Raw genomic sequence first — 24113 nt, 5'->3', positions numbered from 1 at the left:
GTTGCTATGGAGTAAACACACAGTGATTGGCTGATGGGGAGGAGTCAGCGATTTAATCATAGAAATATTGTAGAATGAATGAGGTGTCATGTTTCTACATTAAAATAAAGGTTTTAAAATACAAATGTTGCCCTATTCAAATAAATATTTTTTCATAAAAATGTTGCCATAATCAAAATAAAATGTTACCATATTGTTGCCATAAAGGTTGTATAATGTAGGCTAAGTGTCACTAATTAAACTAGTATATACATACAGTTAATTGTCCGCCTCTTGGATGTCTGCATCTCAACAGAATGCAGAATTCAAGCGACAAATTATGTTTTATAAACAAAGTTTGGGAGAAACACATTTGAACAGTCTTTCTAATCAGCTCGAGAAGAGGAATATATACACAGAAGAGAGCCGACTCGCCTATAGTTACTTCGACAGTTTTCTGCATCCCTCCGCCAACCTGCTCCTCACTCTCGGCTGGAGATACAGGGAGAACTCTGGGTTTGGGCAAAATTCCAAGCTCGGAGCCCTCGATCCCCTTGGACAGCACACCAAATACGCTTATTTTATATATATATATATATATATATATATATATATATATATATATATATTATTTGTTAATGATTTATTTTTGGCGCCTTATCGTAGATTCAAGTCTAGATTTAGTTGCCTTTTACCTGACACCTTTGATTAATGAATCCACAGTGTTTCCTACAGTATTTTGTGAGACTGTAGTGGGTGGACATCGGTTTCTCTAGGGGGTCCGGGGGCAGCTAGAGTTTTGTACATTTTAAATTTAAATGCATGAATCTAGTGCATTCTAAGAGCAAAATTAAGTGACTAGATCAATGAAGAAATTTGTTCTCTTGTAAACAATTTTGTGCTCTAAAAGTAATTTATTTATTGCTGATGGTTGGGCACATTAGTCATGTACACAACATATAGTCGGCTAAATGAGAGCGTAAGTGGTCAAACATGTAGAGTACACATTTAAACCATTAAAAATATGTAGCAAAAGAGGTTACCTTTGTTGAATTAATTTATTAGTGGGAGCCTGTGACTGTATTTGTGGAACTGGTCACTCTTTGATTTGTTAACCAATCCAGAATGCACTAAACACACCACTTCATTATAGATACAAATAAAAAATGAATAAAAATATATAATCATAAGCTGACCAATAAATAAATAAGTAAACTAGGTGAGTATATAATTCGCAACCCTGTATCACATGAAATACGTTCTGAGGAAACTATTTTGCAAATCGCAATTACGTTACATGCCAACATATAAGCAGTGCTATTACGTTGGTCCTTAACCTAATAAAGCCAATTTATTGCAGTGCTATTACGTTTGTCCTGAACATAATACATCCAAAGCAGGTTTCTTTTCACACGTAGCAGCTAATGCTGTTCATTTTGTTTTAATTATTTACTCCCTTTTTTCTGATCGGGCTACAAAATATTATTTATGCCAGGGGGAGTCAAATGGCGGCACCCAGATAATTTTTATCTGGCCCTCCAACTGGTTTTTGATGTTTAAAACCGCTCGCAATCTGATATCAAAGTCCCCGCAAAGGTTTTCATAATATTCACTCAGTGAATGTCAACCCGTTCTCACTCCTGACCGTTCTCACGCTGAAGAAGTCTCCTTCAGAACACATCGCGATATTTGGCATCAGTTCGCGTGTGCTGGATGTTGGTAAGTAGTCGTAAATACGCTGTTCTAATGTTTGATATAATGTCTTTTCTGTTTGCAGATATTAATCAGATTAACGTTAGCTCCCTCATGTTCAGTCACTGCATTATATCTGTCACCTCCGCTGAGGTTTTGCTTTTCATTGCTTTCTATATTAAATACTAAACTAGGGTGATTAAACACTGTCACGTGACGTGCAATATATTGCACAATATATATAACATATTCATATCAGGTTCAAAGTAGTACAAGTGTAGTTTCAAAATGGTATTTGTTGTAGAAGCACGGTAAAAAACAACACTTACCATGCTTTTTACCACAGTATTGGTAGTTTTAATGTGATTTTTGTTGTAAATACAGAGTAACCACAACACTTATCATGCTTTTAATGCCTAATAATGTTAAATCCAAAAACTGTAAGGTCAATAAGAACTTCTTTCCTATATATATTTATATATAAACCTATATATTATAAATAATGATATTTTCTTTTCTCTTGTTTTAGCTGAAAAGACAAAAAGGGCCTTTTGGAAATGGATGAAGGAGACAGAAAGCTGCAAAGGCAAATAATTGCAATGGTATGTATGTGTTGCTTTTAACCCTTTATCGAACATTTTATCAAGCATTTGTTAAATAGTCTCACAGTAAATTAAAATTAAAGTCAAATCCTGTACATATTTATCACCTTATTTGTAAATCAGTTGTGCCCCTTCTTGGACAGTTGGACGTCCCACACATAAAAGTTTATATTAATTCCATTGAATTCTTTAAAATGATTACAGATTGGGCCCAAAATGTTCCAATGATACATGATGTCTCTCCGCACCTCATAACTACCTCTGTTTGCAAGAGTGGAAATTATCATTTGACTTGTCACATGACATCAGATATTCAATTATTTTGTCATAATCAAAATAATTGAATATCTGATGTCTATTCAATATCTAATCAGTTACACTGCTGATAATGTCCTGCTTGCATGTGAAACATGTTATTTTTTTATTTATTCTTTTAAATATAAATATAGCTTGCTATTAAAGACATATGTTTAATCATGGAAATGCCCACATATCAGTGAACTTATTACATAAATGCATTTAACATTTAATTATGCAACACTCTTTACAGAAGGAAATCCTACAGTTATGTGTAAATTGACAACTTGAATGTGATGTAATAAATTTACCTTCCTTTCTGTCTTGCAGGATTACTTGCAGATTACTTAGTCCTTCTTTTTAGGATCTCTACAACATCAAACTCAACAGCTCTTTTAAGAGCCGACCCTCACAAGAGCTACTAGTGAGTCGCTGCAAACCTGCCGTGATCAGCCCTTTCCAGGTAAAGTTTCTAGATATTTAAATCAGTATTTACTCATCAAATGCTCTCCTGGATGGTATGGTAAATTAACTTATTTATAACTGTCTCAATTTGTATGTTTTAAGAACAAGAGTAATTGCACACAGAGTAAGTAGAGACTTTCTTGTTTTTCTGTGCAGAGAAGGAAGACCAGTCCTTATATCAAAGCAAGCTCATCGAAGTCCTTTGTTTAGGGTGAGGAAGGAACATGACCATCTCATGCCCAAAGAAGACAGAAGTCCATTGGTATGTCTTGTGTTGAGGCAATGCTGTAATATGTAGTACATAATTTAATGTTGTTCTCTCAAAGGACTATTAAGTTCTTAAAAAGTTCTTAAAAACTGTTCCTTCTGTTTTTTTTGTTTGTTTGTTTGTTTGTTTGTTTGTTTTTTTAGATAAAAGCAGACAGGGAGGCTTTGGAAGATAATGAGTTAATATAATATAATATAGTATAATAGGAATTAAATAGTAAATGTTCTTTAAATTATGTGTAATACCTAGTTTTTTTGGCTTGAAATAAGGCCTTATACTGCACAGACCTAAAACATTGTATTTGTGTTTAAAACAGATAGCAAGTGAAGTCACTAACAGAAGATCCTAGAGGAAAAACGACTGATGTGCAGCTACGGAGGAACACAAGAGGCAGAAACTATGCATGGCCATGGCTTCTTCATGAGTACGGTAAGTCCTGTGCCTATTCTTAATTCTTGCCTTAAAGTTTTTATTGCAGTATTTTAACAATTTTACATTGTACAGGTTATCACTTGGTTTTTGACCAAATTATGCTCTTGAAACAAGAAACAGAAGAGTATGTTGTCCTGAAAGAAATCAAGGCTCAAAAGAGAGCATGCCTTTCTAAAAGATCTTTTAAAACAGGTTGCTGTTAATATGGGTAAAACAGTTTTTGTTCAGTACTTAGCTTACAGTCTGTGCTGCATTTTTATTATAATATATATATTATGTACTGCTGTTTTGTAAAGTTAAATCAGGAACAGGCAACTCTAGCCCTTTTGCTGTCTCCTTTTTGAGGTGGAGAGTTTACCTCCAACCATAATTGAGCACACCTGAAAATTTTAACCAAAGTCTTCAGGTGTACTTATAGACAGTTGGCAGTTGGGTTTGAGGTTGGAGCTAAATCTGCAGGACCGTGGACGCTGAGGGCCAGAGTAGCCCACCACTGTTTAAATCATGCAGAACATAAGCTGACCTGGCTGTCCATTAAACTACTTAACTTGAATTGTGTGTTTTTTTGTTTTACTTTTAGACCAGGACTGAAGAACGCCTGACAATGGGATGTTAAGACTTCTTCCTCTGGTTGAGAAAAAGCTACAGCACATCAGTGATCACATCTTCTGGTCATCAGTTGTACTGTAGAGTACAACTGAACAAACTGTTTAGAAGAAGAAGAACATGAACATGATAGAGACATGTACAGGGAAGAGCAAGAACCCAGTTCAGCTGTGATAATGAATCTTTATTTTAAACTCAATATCAAATCTGTTTTCTGGATCATAGTTGACTGGATGGGATTCTGTGGCGCTCATTTGTGCAATAGGAGTAAAGTCTGTGAATGGATTATTATGACGTTAACGTATTTTTGAAGACACGTTTTTATTTATCTTGAATCTCATTTGTCTTTATGCAAATTTCAACCTTATGCTGTATCCTCCAATAAGGTGTTGTGTAATAAATTATGGTGAACGTGGTGTTTGGTAGAGTAAATACAATTTAACTAAGCTGAGTTTATTTCATACACTGTAATGAATTGCTGTAAAAATTACAGCAATATTTTACAGCCGATGGCTGTATTTTAATAATACAGCATATTGCTGTAAATTGCAATGAATTCCAGGGGCGTGGCGGTTTGAATCAAATTTACAGAATATTGCTGTAAATTTCAAATATACAGAGGCATTGTGGGATCTCCAACGGTCAAGATTCGAGTAGCAGCAAGAGGAGTGATTTACAACTGTGGTAAGTGACTTATTATTTAATTTCCCCCTCAGTCTTTGGTAAATATGTATGTATTTACATTCGCGATTCATATTGGTAACCCCGGATTGACGCATCCTCCGTCCGCGGGGCGCGAAGCAGACTTGCGCGGGGTTTTCCTCAGCGCGGTCGCGGTAGGATCTCACACATTCCCCGGCGCTTTAGCATAGCGGCTGTGGGCCGAAAATTAATAATTAGAAACAGTTGGAATTCACGAGAACTTCGTGTTCATCAGCGCACTTGGTCGTGATTATTTTATGGCGTAAATCACATTTGTACAGGCAGACAGTCATCTGTTAACACGGGCCGAAACGAAAAAGCCTCGCGACGCGATTAGGCCGCTCACGGAGGATGTGTCACGCAAAATGCCGCTTCATGCTGTTAACGTAACCAATGTGATGTATTTGTGGACATTTGCTAACTTAAGGTAATGCAAACACTTTAACATCTCTGTTTGATTTTAGTTTGCCTTGTATAGTTAATGTATTAACGTACCATTACGAAAACAAATCTTTTTTAACTTGAAATGAAATGTGCTATTTACAGATATGAACAAACTGATCATCCTGTACTTGTCTTTTAGATGTACATTCTATATCTATTGAGGCCTTTAACACAACTACAAACTATTTGTTTCTCAACTAGATTAGACATTTATTTTTTAGGGTGAATGTTTTAGATGTCTCTCTATTTGACCCTGGCAAACAAATTAGTTAAATAAGGTGTTGATTAGTGGGACATCTAAAACTTTCTGGGAAGTAAGTATTCAGGACTGGAGTTATAGGCTAATACTGCTCTACCACATGGTATAATTTCATAAACATGATTACATGCCTCAAAAGCTAAAACCAATCTGAATTCCTGACCCTTTATGCACTTTGTAGGTATTTATCTGGAGAGAGGAACAAAGACGAAAGGAAAAGTGCCATCTAAAACAACAGGCAGACAGTTCAGAAGAAACGGGTTGCGTTCAACCTACATGTGGCCACTCTTCTGTGCAAAGTGATGGATTTTCAGTGGAATTTCTGAAATGTAAGAAATACACACACACACACACCAAGATCTATTTTTCCTTTTATTATATACTTTTATTATTCTATATCTGTATCTGACTGTATCTATCATCCCTCTATCAGTCTCTTAGGGTGCGTTCACACTTGTCATGTTTGGTTCGATTAAAACGACCCCTGGTGCGGTTGCTCGGTTAGTGCGGTTCATTTGAACATATGTGAACGCTGCCATCCGAACCCCGGTGCGCATCAAACAAGCGGACCGAGACCGCTGAAAAGATGGGTCTCGGTCCGCTTCCAAACGAACTCTGGTGCGGTTCGAATGATATATGAACGCAACACGGACCAAAGACATGTAACCGAACCAAAAACAGGAAGACGAGACCCTAACAAGGACAGAATCCTCACACATGTGGGTTTTTCTCGTCATAGTCGCGAGTTTGCTCATCACAGGCATCAGACGTGCGTCTCCACACAGCAGATCGTTTGTGTGTGTGACGGATGGATTCCTGCCGCTGTTTTGACTACTTTACACATTTTATAAGCTCTTCACGAGTTCCCAACTGGCCAAAATACCATCACATGCAGGCTACGCCCCGCTACGCACACACAACGAGCGCATTTACCTCAGCAAACAGCATTGTTTTGGATGTTCGGTAAGTTCCGTCTCAAAATAGGCAATACGTCATAAAATCCGACCAATCACGTTGTGAATGTATCCCTGTACCTTTAGGTTCGGTATCTTTTGGTTCGGTGATAAAATTGCCAATCTGAACGCTAACCGGACCAGGACTAAATGTTTTTTTTTCTTCTTTGGTCCGGACCAAATGAACCAAACAAACCGAACTACAAGTGTGAACGTACCCTTAAAGTATTATGTTTTGTAGTATATCTAATGTATTGTCCTCTTTGTTCCTTTCAATATTTCTAGCCTCTCTTTGAATCCTGGGATGGAACATCATCTGGAGCAGAATTGTTCTTTTTTGATCGCAAGTTTGTTGGACTTGTTGTTTGGCCATGTTGGTATGTTCATGAAGTGATAAAAGTGATGTGGGTTTTAAGAAATGTTTTTATATGACCCTGTTGGTCAAGTTATAGTTATAATTGTATTTCTTTGTGTGAAGGGCCATGATGGCCAATAAGTAATTTAAAAACATTTTCATGACAAACTTTTGTCCCTTTAAAAAATAAAATGATTTTCTAAATAAAAAATAAATTCAAAATAATACACCTTTTATGGCATTTTTTTATGTAAATTTGAAAGATATATTTATTACATTTTGACCTGTTTTTCAAGATTAAGAAGCATCATTTTTTTGGGAGGGGGGTGAATTAAGTTATGCATTATACAACACTTTATGCAGTTAAAATTTGTTTAAAGTTTATGCAGTTAATAGATTAAATTTAAAATTCAGCTCCCAGTCATTAAGTGAGCAATAGGGAAAATATATTGTATACTGCATTTTACATATTCTACTTGACTAAACTACTTGAATGTGTGTATTTGCTATTTAAAGAAGTATGTTAAATGCAGTATACAATATTTTTTTTGTAAAAATGCAGTATACAAAATATATAAATTACTGTAAATTTACAGTAAAATACTGGCAGCAGGGTTGCCAGCCAGTTACTGTAATTTTACAGTAGTGTTTCTGTAATTTAATTTACAGAATTTTACTGTATTCTCGATTACAGTAAAATTCTGTAAATTAAATTACAGAAACACTACTGTAAAAATTACAGTAACTGGCTGGCAACCCTGCTGCCAGTATTTTACTGTAAAATTTACAGTAATTTTTTAACAGTGTAATTTAAAAAAATGACATATAATTTCCATGATTGTTTTACTTATTAATACATAAATATATATTACATAAATATTTTCGATCTAATTCATGATATTTGGGACAACAATGCACCAAAAGTTGCATATACTTTCATGTTGTGACAAGGATGGCAGTTTCCAGATAAATAAAGGGAAGGAATGTGAATAAAGAGAGGCTGCAGTGGGTTATACTGATACAAACACTTCAAGCAGAGCTGAAGAAGATCGATGTTGATCATTCTGGTACATCTACTACTGCATTCAAAATGACAGCTGGACATTACTGATGTCAGGCATGTGAGGAGCAAGAAGAGGGGGTGATAATGACATTTTGGCACAGTTTCTTATTTTACTCAATAGTGCATTATCCTTGTGTAACAGTAATAGTGAAGTGTAAATATAAATAGTTTTTAGTTTACTGCCAACACTGGCAGCTGGATAATGGCAAGTTGTTGTGGGTTCATCCATTATATTTATTGGTGTTCATACAAAAAAAAAAAAGCAAAGAAATAATCAACTACTATTCAATTAATCAATTATTATTATTATTATTATTGTATTACAACATTTTGTTATAATATTTCCATATTTCATCAGATGGTCTCACAATACCCATCAAAAACCTATACAAGCATGATGTTAGAATGGAAAATGAGGAAATGATAAAATACTGCAATATTTAAATGTGATTCAACAAAGTTTGTTATCCATGATGAGGAGTACACACCTGTGTAGATTTTAATGCCCTTCCACCCCAAGGGGCCAGTACCGGCCCCTGGAAGAGCAAAAAAAAATGCACATTTCAAATGGCTGTAACTCAAAGTCCGGTTAGCGTATCAAAGAGAAAATCAACAGGACAACTGCTTATGCTATGATTACTAAATAATGTTGGGCACAGTTTTCAGACATACATGGAAAGCTGGCATAAAGGTTTTTTAATAGTGATTACAGTAAATATTAAATTTCAGCCTGTCCCTCATATATGTAATAAATGTTTGCACAATAAACATATTTAGATATCGAGTTTGTCCATTAAAGATCTTATTATTTTAACATTTATCATTTCTTTACTAAACGTTTTAAACTACATTACCCATATGTCTCTGTCATTCTATCAATGAACGGGAAACATGGCGCTGTAGTTCATTGAGAAGCTAGGGTTAGGGTTGGGATCTCGGTAAAGGAGTAATTTCTCACAACATGGAAACACTTTATAGTTAACTTAATGTATGAGTAACGTAATATTCACACTAAAACAAACTTTGTAAGATAAAGCGCCGTTTTATATGGGTTGAAAGGTAGTCCAATCACAGCGAGTTCTGCGATAGAGTCACAGCCAATCACAACACAGCTGAACAGATGCGTCACGCTTACTTGTCCATTTATGGTAAATGACGACAGATCTCCTTCGGTTCCGGCTGACGAGAAAGATTCCTTAAATATATAATTAATCTAATTAAATATAATAAAAATCACATTTTACAACGAAAGACTCCTTTGTGTTTTAAACTGATGCATTAAATATATTTGAAAGAGATATATTGCATCTACTAAAGTGCTTCTAACATTTACAGTAGATATGTAGTATATTAAAGGTATACATTTAATCACTTATTTATACCATTCTTCACCATTTGAACTCTTGGAATTAAAATAAATATAAAAAAAGCATAATGATGTACTCAATTTTGTAATCATATTCCAATATTTAGTGTCAAAGACAAATGTAGTCCCCAAACTACTGCACAACAGTATAAAAATCAGTTAATTGTGAGAAAAAAATATATCCAGTTACAGAGGCAATCTATTATAGTGAAATATAACTACACAAATCGATATGATGAAGTATTATTTTTACAAACCAAGAGATGAGATAAAATTCCATGTGAAAATATGTTTCTTTAAAGAATAGGGGGGAAAAAATAACATTTTACATTCTCAACTTTAATACAATACAATATTGTGTTTATTGTTCACTTTTACTGTAACTAAATGAAAGGCAAATTCAAATAGTTAATGCATTTTATAAATGTTAAATATTTTCAGCAATAAAATGCTTCTATAAAATACATTCATGGGTATGTTACATTTACATTATCCAGGTACTGATATAATGATACCATAGATGTAGTTAAGGTGGACATTTACTATAGTGACACTGTAATAAAAGGTTTAATGAAACAAAATGCAAGACATTTTCAAGTCCATCTAAATGAAGAGGTAACAAACTCACAGAATAATGTCCAGAATGTCAATGTGTCATTTCTGTAATACTCTATATCAGCACCAAACAGAATTAAATAAATATTGATTGTTCTCAGAGGGTTTTCCTGAACACTCTCACTAACTTCAATTGTTCGGACAAACACCTGCTATACACACATGCAGAAATACATATTTGACTATAGTCGCAGCATTACTAGAACTTTTACCAAAACTCCGGATGAGCACTGGTGCTTCTTTGATAAAGGCAAGAATATGGAAAAAGATAAATTACTATTTTCAATATTGGTTCTGCACGTTTCAAGGAGATCATAAGGAGGAGTCCACGTGAAGACTTTTAAAAACTGTGACAGAGTGAAGGGTGCACCTCCCCGGACACACCCTAAGCATGACCAAACAACAACACCCAAAGACAGATATGAAGTGGACACCACCAGGAGAATGCAGGGGAAGACATGGAAACGAAGGCCTGAAGAATGTCGGTGTCCCATGGGAAGATGTGGAGAATGTTGGTCACAGATTGGATACGTTGGAGGACACTTGTTACCCAATGTGCCCAGCACAGCACTTGATGATGATGTTGTGAGTTCATACATAACCGTAGGATTTCCTTCTGTAAAGAGTGTTGCACAATTAAATGTTAAATGCATTTATGTAATAAGTTCACTGATGTGTGGGCATTTCCATGATTAAAAGTATAGCAAGCTATATTCATATTTTAAAAAATAAAAAATAAAAATAAATAAATAACATGTTTCACATGCAAGCAGGACATTATCAGCAGTGTAAATGATCATGACAAAATAATTGAATATCTGATGTCATGTGACAAGTCAAATGATAATTTCCACTCTTGCAAACAGAGGTAGTTATGAGGTGCGGAGAGACATCATGTATCATTGGAACATTTTGGGCCCAATCTGTAATCATTTTAAAGAATTCAATGGAATTAATATAAACTTTTATGTGTGGGACGTCCAACTGTCCAAGAAGGGGCACAACTGATTTACAAATAAGGTGATAAATATGTACAGGATTTGACTTTAATTTTAATTTACTGTGAGACTATTTAACAAATGCTTGATAAAATGTTTGATAAAGGGTTAAAAGCAACACATACATACCATTGCAATTATTTACCTTTGCAGCTTTCTGTCTCCTTCATCCATTTCCAAAAGGCCCTTTTTGTCTTTTCAGCTAAAACAAGAGAAAAGAAAATATCATTATTTATAATATATAGGTTTATATATAAATATATATAGGAAAGAAGTTCTTATTGACCTTACAGTTTTTGGATTTAACATTATTAGGCATTAAAAGCATGATAAGTGTTGTGGTTACTCTGTATTTACAACAAAAATCACATTAAAACTACCAATACTGTGGTAAAAAGCATGGTAAGTGTTGTTTTTTACCGTGCTTCTACAACAAATACCATTTTGAAACTACACTTGTACTACTTTGAACCTGATATGAATATGTTATATATATTGTGCAATATATTGCACGTCACGTGACAGTGTTTAATCACCCTAGTTTAGTATTTAATATAGAAAGCAATGAAAAGCAAAACCTCAGCGGAGGTGACAGATATAATGCAGTGACTGAACATGAGGGAGCTAACGTTAATCTGATTAATATCTGCAAACAGAAAAGACATTATATCAAACATTAGAACAGCGTATTTACGACTACTTACCAACATCCAGCACACGCGAACTGATGCCAAATATCGCGATGTGTTCTGAAGGAGACTTCTTCAGCGTGAGAACGGTCAGGAGTGAGAACGGGTTGACATTCACTGAGTGAATATTATGAAAACCTTATGAAAACCTTTGCGGGGACTTTGATATCAGATTGCGAGCGGTTTTAAACATCAAAAACCAGTTGGAGGGCCAGATAAAAATTATCTGGGTGCCGCCATTTGACTCCCCCTGGCATAAATAATATTTTGTAGCCCGATCAGAAAAAAGGGAGTAAATAATTAAAACAAAATGAACAGCATTAGCTGCTACGTGTGAAAAGAAACCTGCTTTGGATGTATTATGTTCAGGACAAACGTAATAGCACTGCAATAAATTGGCTTTATTAGGTTAAGGACCAACGTAATAGCACTGCTTATATGTTGGCATGTAACGTAATTGCGATTTGCAAAATAGTTTCCTCAGAACGTATTTCATGTGATACAGGGTTGATAATTCAACAGCAAAAAGTATTCTAGCCTAATTCTTGGAAGAAAAAAAAAAGCTATGGAATGGCTTCAGATGACTTTGAATATAGTGCACGAAAACTTAATTGGTGCTAGTCTACTTATTTTGCTCTATGACTCCCACTTTTGCCATATAAAGGAGCGCAATTATCAGACGGTAATTTAAATATCGCGTCATATCCGTATTCATATTTTGAGACTGTGGCGGGACCAATTAGAATGTGGCGGGCCGCTACAGTCTAGTATGGGAAACCTCCATGGCCTGGATATAAAATGTGACATGATTTAAAAAGTGACCTATAACATTGACGATGCAATACACTTTAATTTATTTAGTGCTAATAAAATTATTAAAACTATTTGGAGAGAGAGAGATGTTTAATATAACAAAATGTCAGTCATCGTGTGATAGCAAAATATAACTAGGCCTAGACTACTTGTTCTGAGCAGGTGTCAGTGAACAGGCTGTAAAACTGTTGTCTAAGTTACAGACACTGATGAAAAACTGATGCTGATTATCTGATTATCTAACAGCAGTCAAGTTGTCATTGTTTGTGTCAAACAAGTTGTGAATTTGTTGTAACATTAAAACAGGAGATCATGACTTACTCTGTGCTCAAAGTGATGCTCAGAGCTACAGTGGTTTCCTCTGTGGGTGAACGAGGATGATGGTGAACAATTCCAGGATATGCTTTTTTTTTCATTGGTTGTTGCGTTAAATCTTACCCAGATACAATAGTGCTATTTTCTGATTGGCTATTGTGTAGCCTCTTTCTTTTTTTTTTGATTGGCTGATAAGTGGCAAGTTCGAGACGCGCTTGATTCCTGCCCGGTTCCATAGAGAGAGCGGCGCGGCCAGATACATTTTGGGCGCTGCGGCATATTAAATGTATGATAAATAGTTTTTCTGCGTGAGAAATACAATGTGTGGCGGGAGTGCGTGACAAAAGACCGAAATGAGTGACTGTCACGCTCAATGCGTGACACTTGAGAGCCCTGTGTTTGTGATTTGGTCTTAGTGATTTAGGAGTCCTCTTGACTACTCCTAACGTTTCACAGATTTAGGAGCTAGTTTTAGCGCTAAAATGCCTTGTTGAATACTCTTAGAGCAAAAATTTAGGACTCCTAAAATTAGGACTGACACGGCCATTATTTTTAAGAGTTTCTTCTAAATCAGCAAGTAAGGAGCTACTTTTAGCCTTAAGATGTTTTGTGAATACGGCCCCAAATCTGTTTAAATGCTTGTTTCTTTTCATATATTAAAACAAATTTAAGCATTTAAACTGATATAATACTGTATATCAGTTTAAATACTTCAACATTATATTATATTTTATTATATTATATTATAATGTAAGCCTAATAAAAATGTTTATCTCACAAGGGGATTGTCCTTGCCACTAAAAATCTTGAAACCTCCTGGTATAGAAAATCTAGGAAATTCATAAGCAATACACATGTAATTTTGATGGTTTAACACTGTCTCTTGCTAATAATTGACTGTACAAAAACACATTATGGTTGTCCCAAACCATCAGTGTAACTGCTCATATTATATTATTATAAAGAATAACTGTCCTGCAGATTTTTAAATTTCTTGGTAAAGACTGGTACAGTTAACACAACAATGTGAAAAAATCTCAAGTAAACTAAAATGTAATTAATTTAGTGACTGAACTGCTTGTAAGGAACCCTGCATCGGCCCAAAAACGGAATCCGGCGGCCTGGGTGAAGGTTAACGTGTGTATGTCTTTTCAGCGCCTCTGTGAAGTTCACTTAATTTCACTCGTTTAATCTGACTCCAATTTCAAATGATTATTACTCTTAGGTTGTGTTTCCAATTAGAAATTAATCATTGATTATGCATTAATTTAGATTTTTGATTATTCTGATTACCTTATATCTTCAATTATTCGTTCACTGCGGCCCCGGTATCGCTTTAGAAGAGTCACTTGGCCGACTGAATGCTCTTCCCGGACACAAACTCGTCAGTTCTGACCTTAAACATTGGATGCAGGATAAATATCTACCTTTAAGTCGGCCGTGCTCTGCTTACTCGTAACAAAAAGCATAGTTTTTATATATTTACGAAAACTGCAACTTATTTAAGGCAGTGATAGTCAGAAATCGAAATGGACTTAATTGACGTGCCCTATGCTCCATCTATTAAACCTTCCGTATGAACAATCCTGAACACAGATTTGCGGTAATACCTTCGCTTTAATCTACTAGAAATAAAAAATTCAGTCAGTGGCGGAGAAAGAGAGAAACAGAGACAGAGACAGACCTGAATAAATAATTGTGAAAAAGTATTGTATTTATTTGGATGTTTACATTTGATTCTGAATGAGTTTGATGGTGCTCCGTGGCTAAAGCTAACATTACACACTGTTGGAGAGATTTATAAAGAATGAAGTTGTGTTTATGCATTATACAGACTGCAAGTGTTTAAAAATTGAAAATAACGATGACTCTCGTCTCCGTGAATACAGCAATAAACGATGGTAACTTTAACCACATTTAACAGTACATTAGCAACATGCTAACGAAACATTTAGAAAGACAATTTACAAATATCACTAAAAATATCATGTTATCATGGATCATGTCAGTTATTATTGCTATATCTGCCATTTTTCGCTGTTGTTCTTGCTTGCTTACCTAGTCTGATGATTCAGCTGTGCACAGATCCAGACGTTACTGGCTGCCCTTGTGTAATGCCTTGAACATGGGCTGGCATATGCAAATATTGGGGCCGTACATATTAATGATCCCGACTGTTACGTAACAGTTGGTGTTATGTTGAGATTCGCCTGTCTTCCAGAGGTCTTTTAAACAAATGAGATTTACACAAGAAGGAGGAAACAATGGAGTTTGAAACTCAATGTATGTCTTTTCCATGTACTGAACTCTTGTTATTCAACTATGCCAAGGTAAATTCAATTTTTCATTCGATATCACCTTTAAGTCATTATTGTGAGAAAGTATCTCATTATTTAGAAACTATCCTATTGTTGTGAGAAAATATCTCATTATGCCAAAGTATCTCATGATTATGAATTACAGATGATGTCTTTACAGATCTCAGGTTAGCACAGACTGGAAAAATTGTAACGTTTGCTGATATTCATGAATACTTTTCCTTAATCCATCACTGTATTGGAGCTTTCTCAGTATACTGGCACTACCCACAGATGAGCCATTAAGTTATGATCACCCCCAGCTTAGAGCAATCAGCACGCCTGACAACCGAACGGTGCCGCAAGTACAGTTCGCAGAGCAGTACACATACACCACACTGAGGACCGGCTTTCGGCCAGAAGAATGTTCGGTGTCAGAATGAGAAAAGCTGCAGATTTATCGCAGTTTGATGGAACTTCAATCTCTCGAAGCGGCACTCCTTGTGGGTTGTTCACATACCACGGTAGTGAGTATGCATCAAAAATGATGCACAAATTGCCAAACGATGAACCATTGTCCAGCCAGGTGTCCCTCTGGCTCATTGATTCCAGGGGGAGTGGAGAGTGTCGAGCATTGTTCACAGTGACCGCAGGGCCACAGTGTGGCAAATCATCAGCAGCTACAACAGTGGTGACCAGGCCAATGTGTCACAGCACACAGTTCATCGCAGCCTTCTGCGTATGGGCCTGTGTAGCCAATGACCCAGACATGTCTTCATGCTAACTGCATGTCATCATTGCCAACAATGCATGAAATAGGCCGAAGATCATCGAGACTGAACCGTGGATGACTGGAAAAAAGTGGCCTGGTCTGACAAATCAAGATTCCTGGTGCCTCATGTCGACGGCTGAGCACAGATGAGGCTATGGCACCTGGGTGCACTGTTGGGCGGACACAGGTCAGCGGCAGCAGTGTTATGCTACAGGCGATGTTTTCTTCCCAGTAGTACAATCCTTGACAGCTGTCAGGTATCTGAGCATCTTTGCGGACAAAGTTCACCCATTTATTGCAGCTGTGTCCCCTGTTCCCCTGACATGAACCCAATCAAACATTTGTGGTTTCGACTTGGAAAAGTGGGTTTGCGCTGCTACAACACTACCACCCCGCAATGTACGGGAACTGGAGGACCTGCTGTTGACAATATGGTACAAGGTATCAAATCAAATCCTCATCAAATCAATGCCTCACTGTGTGGCTGCTGTTTTGCTGGATTAAAGGAGGTCCTACAGGTTATTAGGTGGTGGTCATAATGTAATGGCTCATCTGTGTATATGGAGATGGATTGAATATGTTAGATTTGGTCAGGTCTGTGCTAACTTGAGATATGTTAAATGTTTTCTGATAGGCTACTTTATGTGGATCAAATCCAGTGATCATTGTTTTCTTGGTATCTCTGTTCATGTTTTTTATTGACTTCCATTAATTCCACTGATGGTTACAAAAATGTCTGCGCAGTCATACAGTGACATGACCATGAAGGTGAATGTAATTTCACCAAGTACAACATGTTCCTGGATTAACATCTTTGTTGATCCCGGAACAACATTCCAATCAACCAATCAAATTTGAGGGACAAGATTACCATTTATGTCAAGTTTAGGCTTACAACCTGAGTTAGGTGCTTCCACAACAGTGTTATTCATCTATCATTTCCCTCTGATTTTAGGGTTAAGTTATGTTTAGGGTTAAGTTTAGGGGTTGGGAAAAGGTTAGGACTAAATTTTCAGATAGGAGTGTTGTTCCAGGATCAACAAAATATGTTGATCATGTCTTACTTGGCAAAATCATGGTGACCATCACATGAAACAGCTGATGCAATGGGAATGTTTCACGATGGTGATGATTTTTGCGTTATTTGTCTAGGAGTGGATCATGCACGTTCAGCCTTTGAGGGGGCTGGATGCATCCATTGCAATGGTTTCTCACTCGTCATTCCCCCCCCCCCCCCCCCCAAGCCACTGCAAACAGATATTTGTTATTTAGAGACAGATATTTGTAAAGGATCTGTTTCCTGCTCCATGCAGCAAAATGCAGAATATGATGAGCTAGTGGAGCTTATGATTCAACCAGACCTAGCTTGGAATGGTCTGATTCAAAGCGCAAGCAGTCACTTAGATAAGCGATATCTGAAAAGTCATAAGTTTACTGACATAACTGTGACTTCACACAACACTTACATACTGTTATTCTCATGTTGATTTGATTGATTATAAAGCTACAAGAATATTTTTGTTTTTTTGGCGCACCAAAAATATTCTCGTGGCTTTATAATATTAATATTGAACCACTGTACTCACATGAACCGATTTAAATATGTTTTTAAGTACATTAATGGATCTTGAGAGAGGAAATGACATTGCTCCCTATGAAGGCCTCACAGAGTCATCGGATTTCAACTAAAATATCTTAATTTGTGTTCCGAAGATTGAACGAAGGTCTTACGGGTGTGAAACGACATGAGGGTGAGTAATAAATGACAATATTTTCATTTTTGGGTGAACTAACCCTTTAATCGTCACCATCACAATTAATTTGTTCATGAGTTTGAGCATGAAAAACCAAACATAGCCACAGCAGCGGAGAAGAGGGACAAAATGTATTGTCTGCAGTACCACACATAGCCACAGGAGGAACCCTCGAACACCAATGAATTTAACCAAATAAATCACTTCATAAAAACTTTTTAAATTAAATGTTCTCTTTAACCCTTACATCAGCAGATGGGCAGCATTCCATTGCATGTAAATGTATGAAGAGAGAGCATTTAGGCTATGGTATAAAAGTAATACACTGTAACATGATAACATCACAAAAACTCACATTCATGTCGATGCTTTGAAGTCACAGAGTGTGTTTTTTAAAGAGTACTTTCCTCTCAATCTGTTAAATCAAGACAACATTGTCTGTTTTTGATTTATTTGAATCAGATAGATCAAGCAAATCTATCTTAAAGAGCATGAAAAGAGGTTTTGCACAGGCTGTGTGAAAATACACTCACAAGACTGAATGAACACATTTAATCATGCATGACCGTTAAAGCTCTATTTTGTGATGTGAACCATCACAGAATCTCACATAATTTAATTACAAAATACATGATTTATTATTTCACACCACAATAATTTCATCTACATAAAGCCATTTCATTTCAAATGTTGATGTTATTGTCCTTGTAAATGACACCATGAGCAGATCTAACTGAATTATTAGCTGACACAAAAATGTGCATGTTTTACCTGTTCGAAACACAACATATTTCTATATTTATTAAATGTAAAATACTACATAGTTTACAAAGTGAAAATGAAACTGATATTTTTATTTTTATTTTTTATTGTTAATATTTAAAGTTAGGTTTTTTTTTCTTGCTAATTAAAAGTGCCAGTAGTATCTTCATCTTTATTACTATAATGAAAGATCAGTGAACGGACGAAACCTGAAAAAGCTTTGAAGAACATTTTCCCCCTCCCATTCCAGTTGTTCCACCATGTCCCTTTGAGTGTTTCATAGATGTTACTGAGCTAAAACATTTCATCTCCGTAGATCTAACACGGCCACCTTCAGGAGACAATATTCAAAAGTGAAGAGTGAAAGTAAGAAAAAACACACAAAATCACATTATTTACATGTTTGCCTGTGTCTGTTACACATTTTTTTTGTGTGTGTGTTAATACTTCTGGAGGAGTTTGCAGAGGTCTTTAGTGCAGTTTGAGACTGGAGACTGGATTGTTTGAATCTCCCTCCTCTTTAACCAATCCTGCTTTTGTAGGCGAAATATGTTTTTCACAATAATAACTGCTCAATAACAGCCCTGTTCCAAAACAACACTGTTACACGACCAAATGTAATTACTGGAGTCAATTTGTGGATGATGTCAACTAGAAGAAAATTTGACTTTTGCCTAATCGTTATTTTATAACAAGTAAGATCAAATAAGTGACATATTCATAGAACATATTTTACAGTTGAAACATGCGGTTGGGTGTCTATGGAAGTCAGAAAGACAAACTCACACGTTTGCATAATTCATTTTTAATGGCTGAAAATTTCATTATATTCATAACATTCAGTTTGAGTCTGGAAAATCAACTCTTTTCAAATTAAAAGATCTTTATTTTTTTGTACTTAGTCTAAAATGTCAGTTTCTTGAGCAAAGTGCTTCAAAATATCCAGATTAGATGAAATATGAGAGAGAGATAAAATATGAAAACAGTCGCCCTGATGTCTGGTGATTCTCCAGAACTGTCTTGTCCTGTTGAAGAAACAGTGAAATGTCAAATCTCCACTGCTGTACTTGAAATTTGCCTGATCAAAATCAAGTCACCTTTATTTATATAGCGCTTTTTACAATGCAGATCGTGTCAAAGCAGCTTTACAGTGATACATAACAAAGCTTAAAAAAAGTAGTGAAGATGTACCACCAGATTCTTGCGGTTCTTCAGGATTAGTTGCATTCAGTGATTCAGCAGCTGGAAAACCATGATAAAATGAAGTGCAGTGTCAATGCAGAACTATTCTCAAACATAGTATTTCATAAATAAAGCTGAAACAGTAACTTAATATTTAAATTTCAAATAATATCTGAGAAAGGTATTACAATGTATGTAATAATTGAATTAATGCTTTCAGTTTGCCTACCCAGTTTGACAATGATTGGTTCTTTGATGCTCTTGTGGGACACAAAACAATCATATTCATCTTTTTCCTTCCCCTTGATCTCCACACTCTTCCTCATCTGGAAGGATCCATCATGGTTTGGTCTGATTCCTGTGGATTCAATCTGATCTTCAGGCACAGATGTGTGATTTTTCCTAATGATCATCATCACGTCTTTGGGGTAGAATCCAGTGGCCAGACAGGTGAGTTTCAGCTTGCTTTTGTCATTGGTATTCTTCTTGTTCAAATCACATGGACATTCTGGAGGAGCTGAAAACACAGAATCAGTTCATCAATCAGTTTCATCTCTATATAATAAACAAATACAAACACATTTAAGCCTCCTTCAGACTGTCAGTTCAAATATTATTTTTGTACATATCCGATTGAATTCCGATCACATTTAGCATGTGTGAAGGGCAAAACAAACAAACAAGTAAAATAAATAAATTAATCACTTTAACATGCACTAGATGTTGTTATAGGAATCATACTGAAAGTCGTTGCAGAAACGAGGTTGTGTTGTTGCAGTAAGGTGCAGGTACAGGCAGAAAATTACTATATAATAGTGGCATGTTTTTGAGACTGGCCTCCTTCAGAAGACGCAGTAGTTCAGACTGTCAGCTACACATTGTGTCGTGTTTTAATTAAGAACACATCTGTACTGCAAACACCTGTATGTTGCTGCTGTTGTTGTTTTTTTTTTTTTTTTTTTTTTTTTCCCCGAATACCTACCAACACAAGGTCATTGCAGATATTCCAGAAAATGAAAGAGCACCACAGGACACACAAATCAGATCTGAACAGATACACATTGTGGAAAGTGAATCATTTAAGATCACTTATATTCGGATGCATGGATAATCAGATTTGGACTGACAGTGTGAACACAGCCAAACTCACAGCTGTTTCTGAGCTCCTCGTCTCCATATTCTCTGAATTTGTTGAGCCAGTCCACACACTCTTTCTCCAGGTATCCTTTGGTGTATTGGTTTAGGATTCGGCACATTGTCCCATTTTCTCTTGGTTGGTAGAGCTTCATCAACTGCAGCAATCCATTGAGACTCTTTATCATCAAAAGACAAGAAGTTTTCTCCATCATAGCCGAACTCATTAATGCCTTTGAGAAACTTCACTTGATCTCCCTCCTGCTCAACTTCACAACCGTGTCTCCACTGAAGAACATGAAGATCTGACATGGAGATGAAGGAAAATGTTTGCAACAATAATAATAAAAAAATAATATGAATAATTAAGCTGGGTATATTCATGTTTAACAGTATGAATGTTTCTCACCTGAATCATTGTCTCCCATGTGGTTCATCAGAATATTGGCGTTCACGTTAAACCACTGTTCTTTACTCTCTCTGGACTGAGTGCCTTTTTTCCAGTAATCCTCCTGCATTTCCTCTTTCATCCACTGTTGTTTGGGAATCTGTGTCTTTTCTTCACTATTGTAAGAGTCGATCTGTGTGTCGTCCAACAGACCCATAGTACTGAATTCATAGACGCCCGTCAGATTCACAGGTTTAGACAAGGCCGTGTAAATGTAATACAGCGAGTGTTTCTCTGCAATGAAGAGCCCATAAAATACCCATAAAAGGCAAGAAAAAACTAATTATTATTATAAAACCATTCACTTTTCATTATTTTAGATTCAGCCATTTGGATAATTTTATTTGATCATTTTTATTAGTTTTACCCAGGGGCTAAGTAGTTCCCTTTCAAGGGATCTCGTGCTGTGTAGTCGCTATGGGAACTCCTCTGCGTGATGTCGTCATGAAGCATTGAAATCTGTCCAATCAGGAGACGGTACGTCATAGGCGGGTGACGTCACTGACCAGGAACTATAAAGCCGGCCCAAACACACTCACATTCAGCTTCTGTGTCTTCAGCAAGCGCTACATGTGATCTTGTCTGTCTTATTTAGTGTTGTCTGTCTACCATCGTTGATTTACATCACTTTATTATGGCGAGCGAGCAACAGCAGCAGTTTAGGAAGTGTGTTCATCCCTGCCCTCGCTTCATTACGAGTGTGGATACACACGACCTTTGTGTTGTCTGTTCGGGAGTGCAGCATGCCCAGGCAGCTCTCGAGGGGGCTGCCTGTGTGCACTGTGAGCAGTTTCCAAGCAAGGATGCTGCGCTCCCGCAGAGCCCTCTTCGAGGAGGGTGGCTCGGTTTGTGCGCCCCAGGGTCTCGGGCCCCGCTTCTGCTGAGGCAGGGCGGCGTCTTATGTCCTGGGGTTCGCAGATGGATGTAGCAGCGGGGTTAGAGTCGGGCCCAGCCTTAATATTAATCCAATATCTCTGCCCTCACCTGCTGCATCCAGTGTGTCAATTTGGAGGCAGGAAGCACGAGTTGCGGTTTCTTCCGCTCCGGTTGGCACTGTCACACTGATGGCGTCTAGTTCTGAGGAGCTGGATGTGGTTAGTGTGACAACGGGAGAGACCGAAGACTCGCCACTTCCCTCTCCCGCGAGCGAGGAGCTCATGGAGATGCTTACTCACACTGTCGCCAAGCTTAATATTGACTGGCCAGCCGAGAAGCAAGAGCAGCAGACCCGTAGTAAACTTGATGAACGCTTCCTACCATCAAGGTCTGCTCAGCCTCCACGTCGGGCGCTGCCGTTTTTTCCCGATCTCCACACCGAGGTGTCGAGATTGTGGAAGAGACCGGTGTCTTCCCGTGTTTTTACTCCTCAAACCTCCACTTACAGCAACGTGGTTGGTATGACAAAACACGGGTATGGAGCGATGCCAAGAGCGGAAGAGATGCTTGCGAGCCATTTCTCTCCGCAGGCGGCATCGTCTCTCAAAGCCCCAACGTTGCCCACTAAGCTGCTGAAGACTACCTTCGGCGCTAGTGGGCAAAGCGTACTCAGCAGCAGGTCAGGCTGTGGCATGCTTGCATACTATGGCCATCTTACAAGCATACCAAGCCGACCTGCTGAAGGACTTGGGCGATAGTGATGAGGTGGGGGCGGATTTCATCCATGAGCTCCATCAGTCAGCAGATTTAGCACTCCGTGCCATTAAGGAGACGGCCAAATCCATGGAGCGCCACCTGTTGCTAAATCTGACTGACATCAAGGACAGGGATAAGTCCTTTCTTCTGGATGCCCCACTAAATCCGTCTGGCCTTTTCGGTGATGCTATCAACTCAGTCACCGAGAGGTTTCAGGAGGCGAGGAAGCAGGCTGCTGCTATGCAGCAGTTTCTTCCTCGCCGTGCCCAAGTCCTGGGCGGGAGCAGCCGAAGCCGAGTACGAGCTCCTCGCACCAGCACAGACAACAACAGAAGCAGAGGGTTGCTACCTGTACTCCCCCTCCGAGGAGCTGGGAGGCGAAGCGATGCTCTCAACTGAAGCCTTCGAAGGGCAAGACAGATCTGAGGGCTGTCATTGCGGCTAGGAGGGCTTCGGCAAAGAAATCCTAACGCCAGGAGCGTCAGCATCCTGAGGGTGGTCTCCTCCGGAGACAAACGGTGTTCGATGATTATGCGGGCCCATCTATCTCCGGCGCGCATAACATCAATTCTATCGACTGTCTCAGACATAAAAGCTAGGCCAGTCACTCACTGTCAAACTGTTTCAGAGACTGTTAGGTCTTATGGCAGCAGCGTCCAACGTGATACCTTTTGGCCTGCTAAACATGAGACCACTACAGTGTTGGCTCAAAACCAAGGGGTTCTCACCGAGGGGGAAATCTTTCTCATCCATGAGCTCCATTCAGTCAGCAGATTTAGCGCTCTGTGCCACTAAGGAGATGGCCAAATCCAGCAGCCCTGGTGGCCATGGAGCGCCATCTGTGGCTAAATCTGTCTGACATCAAGGACAGGGATAAGTCCTTTCTTCTGGATGCCCCACTAAATCCATCTGGCCTTTTCGCTGATGCTATCAACTCAGTCACCGAGAGGTTTCAGGAGGCGAGGAAGCAGGCTGCTGCTATGCAGCAGTTTCTTCCTCGCCGAGCCCAAGTCCTGGGCGGGAGCAGGCGAAGCCGAGTGGGAAACTACTCTCCCTCAGAGCAGTTTACATCCCAGGGTACCTGAATGTGGGAGCAGACATCCTGTCAAGGCAGGGGCCAAGGCCCGGGGAATGGAGACTTCACCCCGAGGTGGTGAAGCTCTTATGGGAGAACTACGGCGAAGCCCAAGTGGATCTGTTTGCGTCTCGAGAGACGACT

At 37.9% G+C, this 24113-nt stretch overlaps 2 long non-coding RNA genes and 1 pseudogene across 4 annotated transcripts; 1 reads left to right on the top strand and 2 right to left on the bottom strand.

Annotated features, from left to right (window-relative positions):
* Positions 1-1218: 1218 nt before the first annotated feature.
* LOC125264209 lies at positions 1219-7210 on the top strand. Of its 2 annotated transcripts, none has more exons than XR_007184030.1 (8): positions 1219-1698; positions 2201-2273; positions 2901-3033; positions 3192-3297; positions 3624-3732; positions 4316-5025; positions 5928-6075; positions 6985-7210. It is a non-coding gene; the product is annotated as an uncharacterized LOC125264209 (long non-coding RNA). The 2 variants fall into 2 exon arrangements; XR_007184029.1 differs by having other exon boundaries at positions 3620-3732.
* A 3407-nt stretch (positions 7211-10617) lies between these two features.
* LOC125264210 lies at positions 10618-13305 on the bottom strand. Of its 2 annotated transcripts, none has more exons than XR_007184031.1 (3): positions 11801-13305; positions 11226-11298; positions 10618-10714 (listed from the first exon to the last, which is right to left on the bottom strand). It is a non-coding gene; the product is annotated as an uncharacterized LOC125264210 (long non-coding RNA). The 2 variants fall into 2 exon arrangements; XR_007184032.1 differs by having other exon boundaries at positions 11242-11298.
* Positions 13306-19287: 5982 nt separating this feature from the next.
* LOC125263930 lies at positions 19288-21592 on the bottom strand (annotated as a pseudogene).
* Positions 21593-24113: the final 2521 nt, after the last annotated feature.

Source organism: Megalobrama amblycephala, linkage group LG3 (assembly GCF_018812025.1).
Source record: "Megalobrama amblycephala isolate DHTTF-2021 linkage group LG3, ASM1881202v1, whole genome shotgun sequence".
Taxonomy (NCBI): domain Eukaryota; kingdom Metazoa; phylum Chordata; class Actinopteri; order Cypriniformes; family Xenocyprididae; genus Megalobrama; species Megalobrama amblycephala.
Note: the sequence above shows the minus strand (reverse complement) of the source record. Positions and strands in the feature narration are given on the sequence as shown.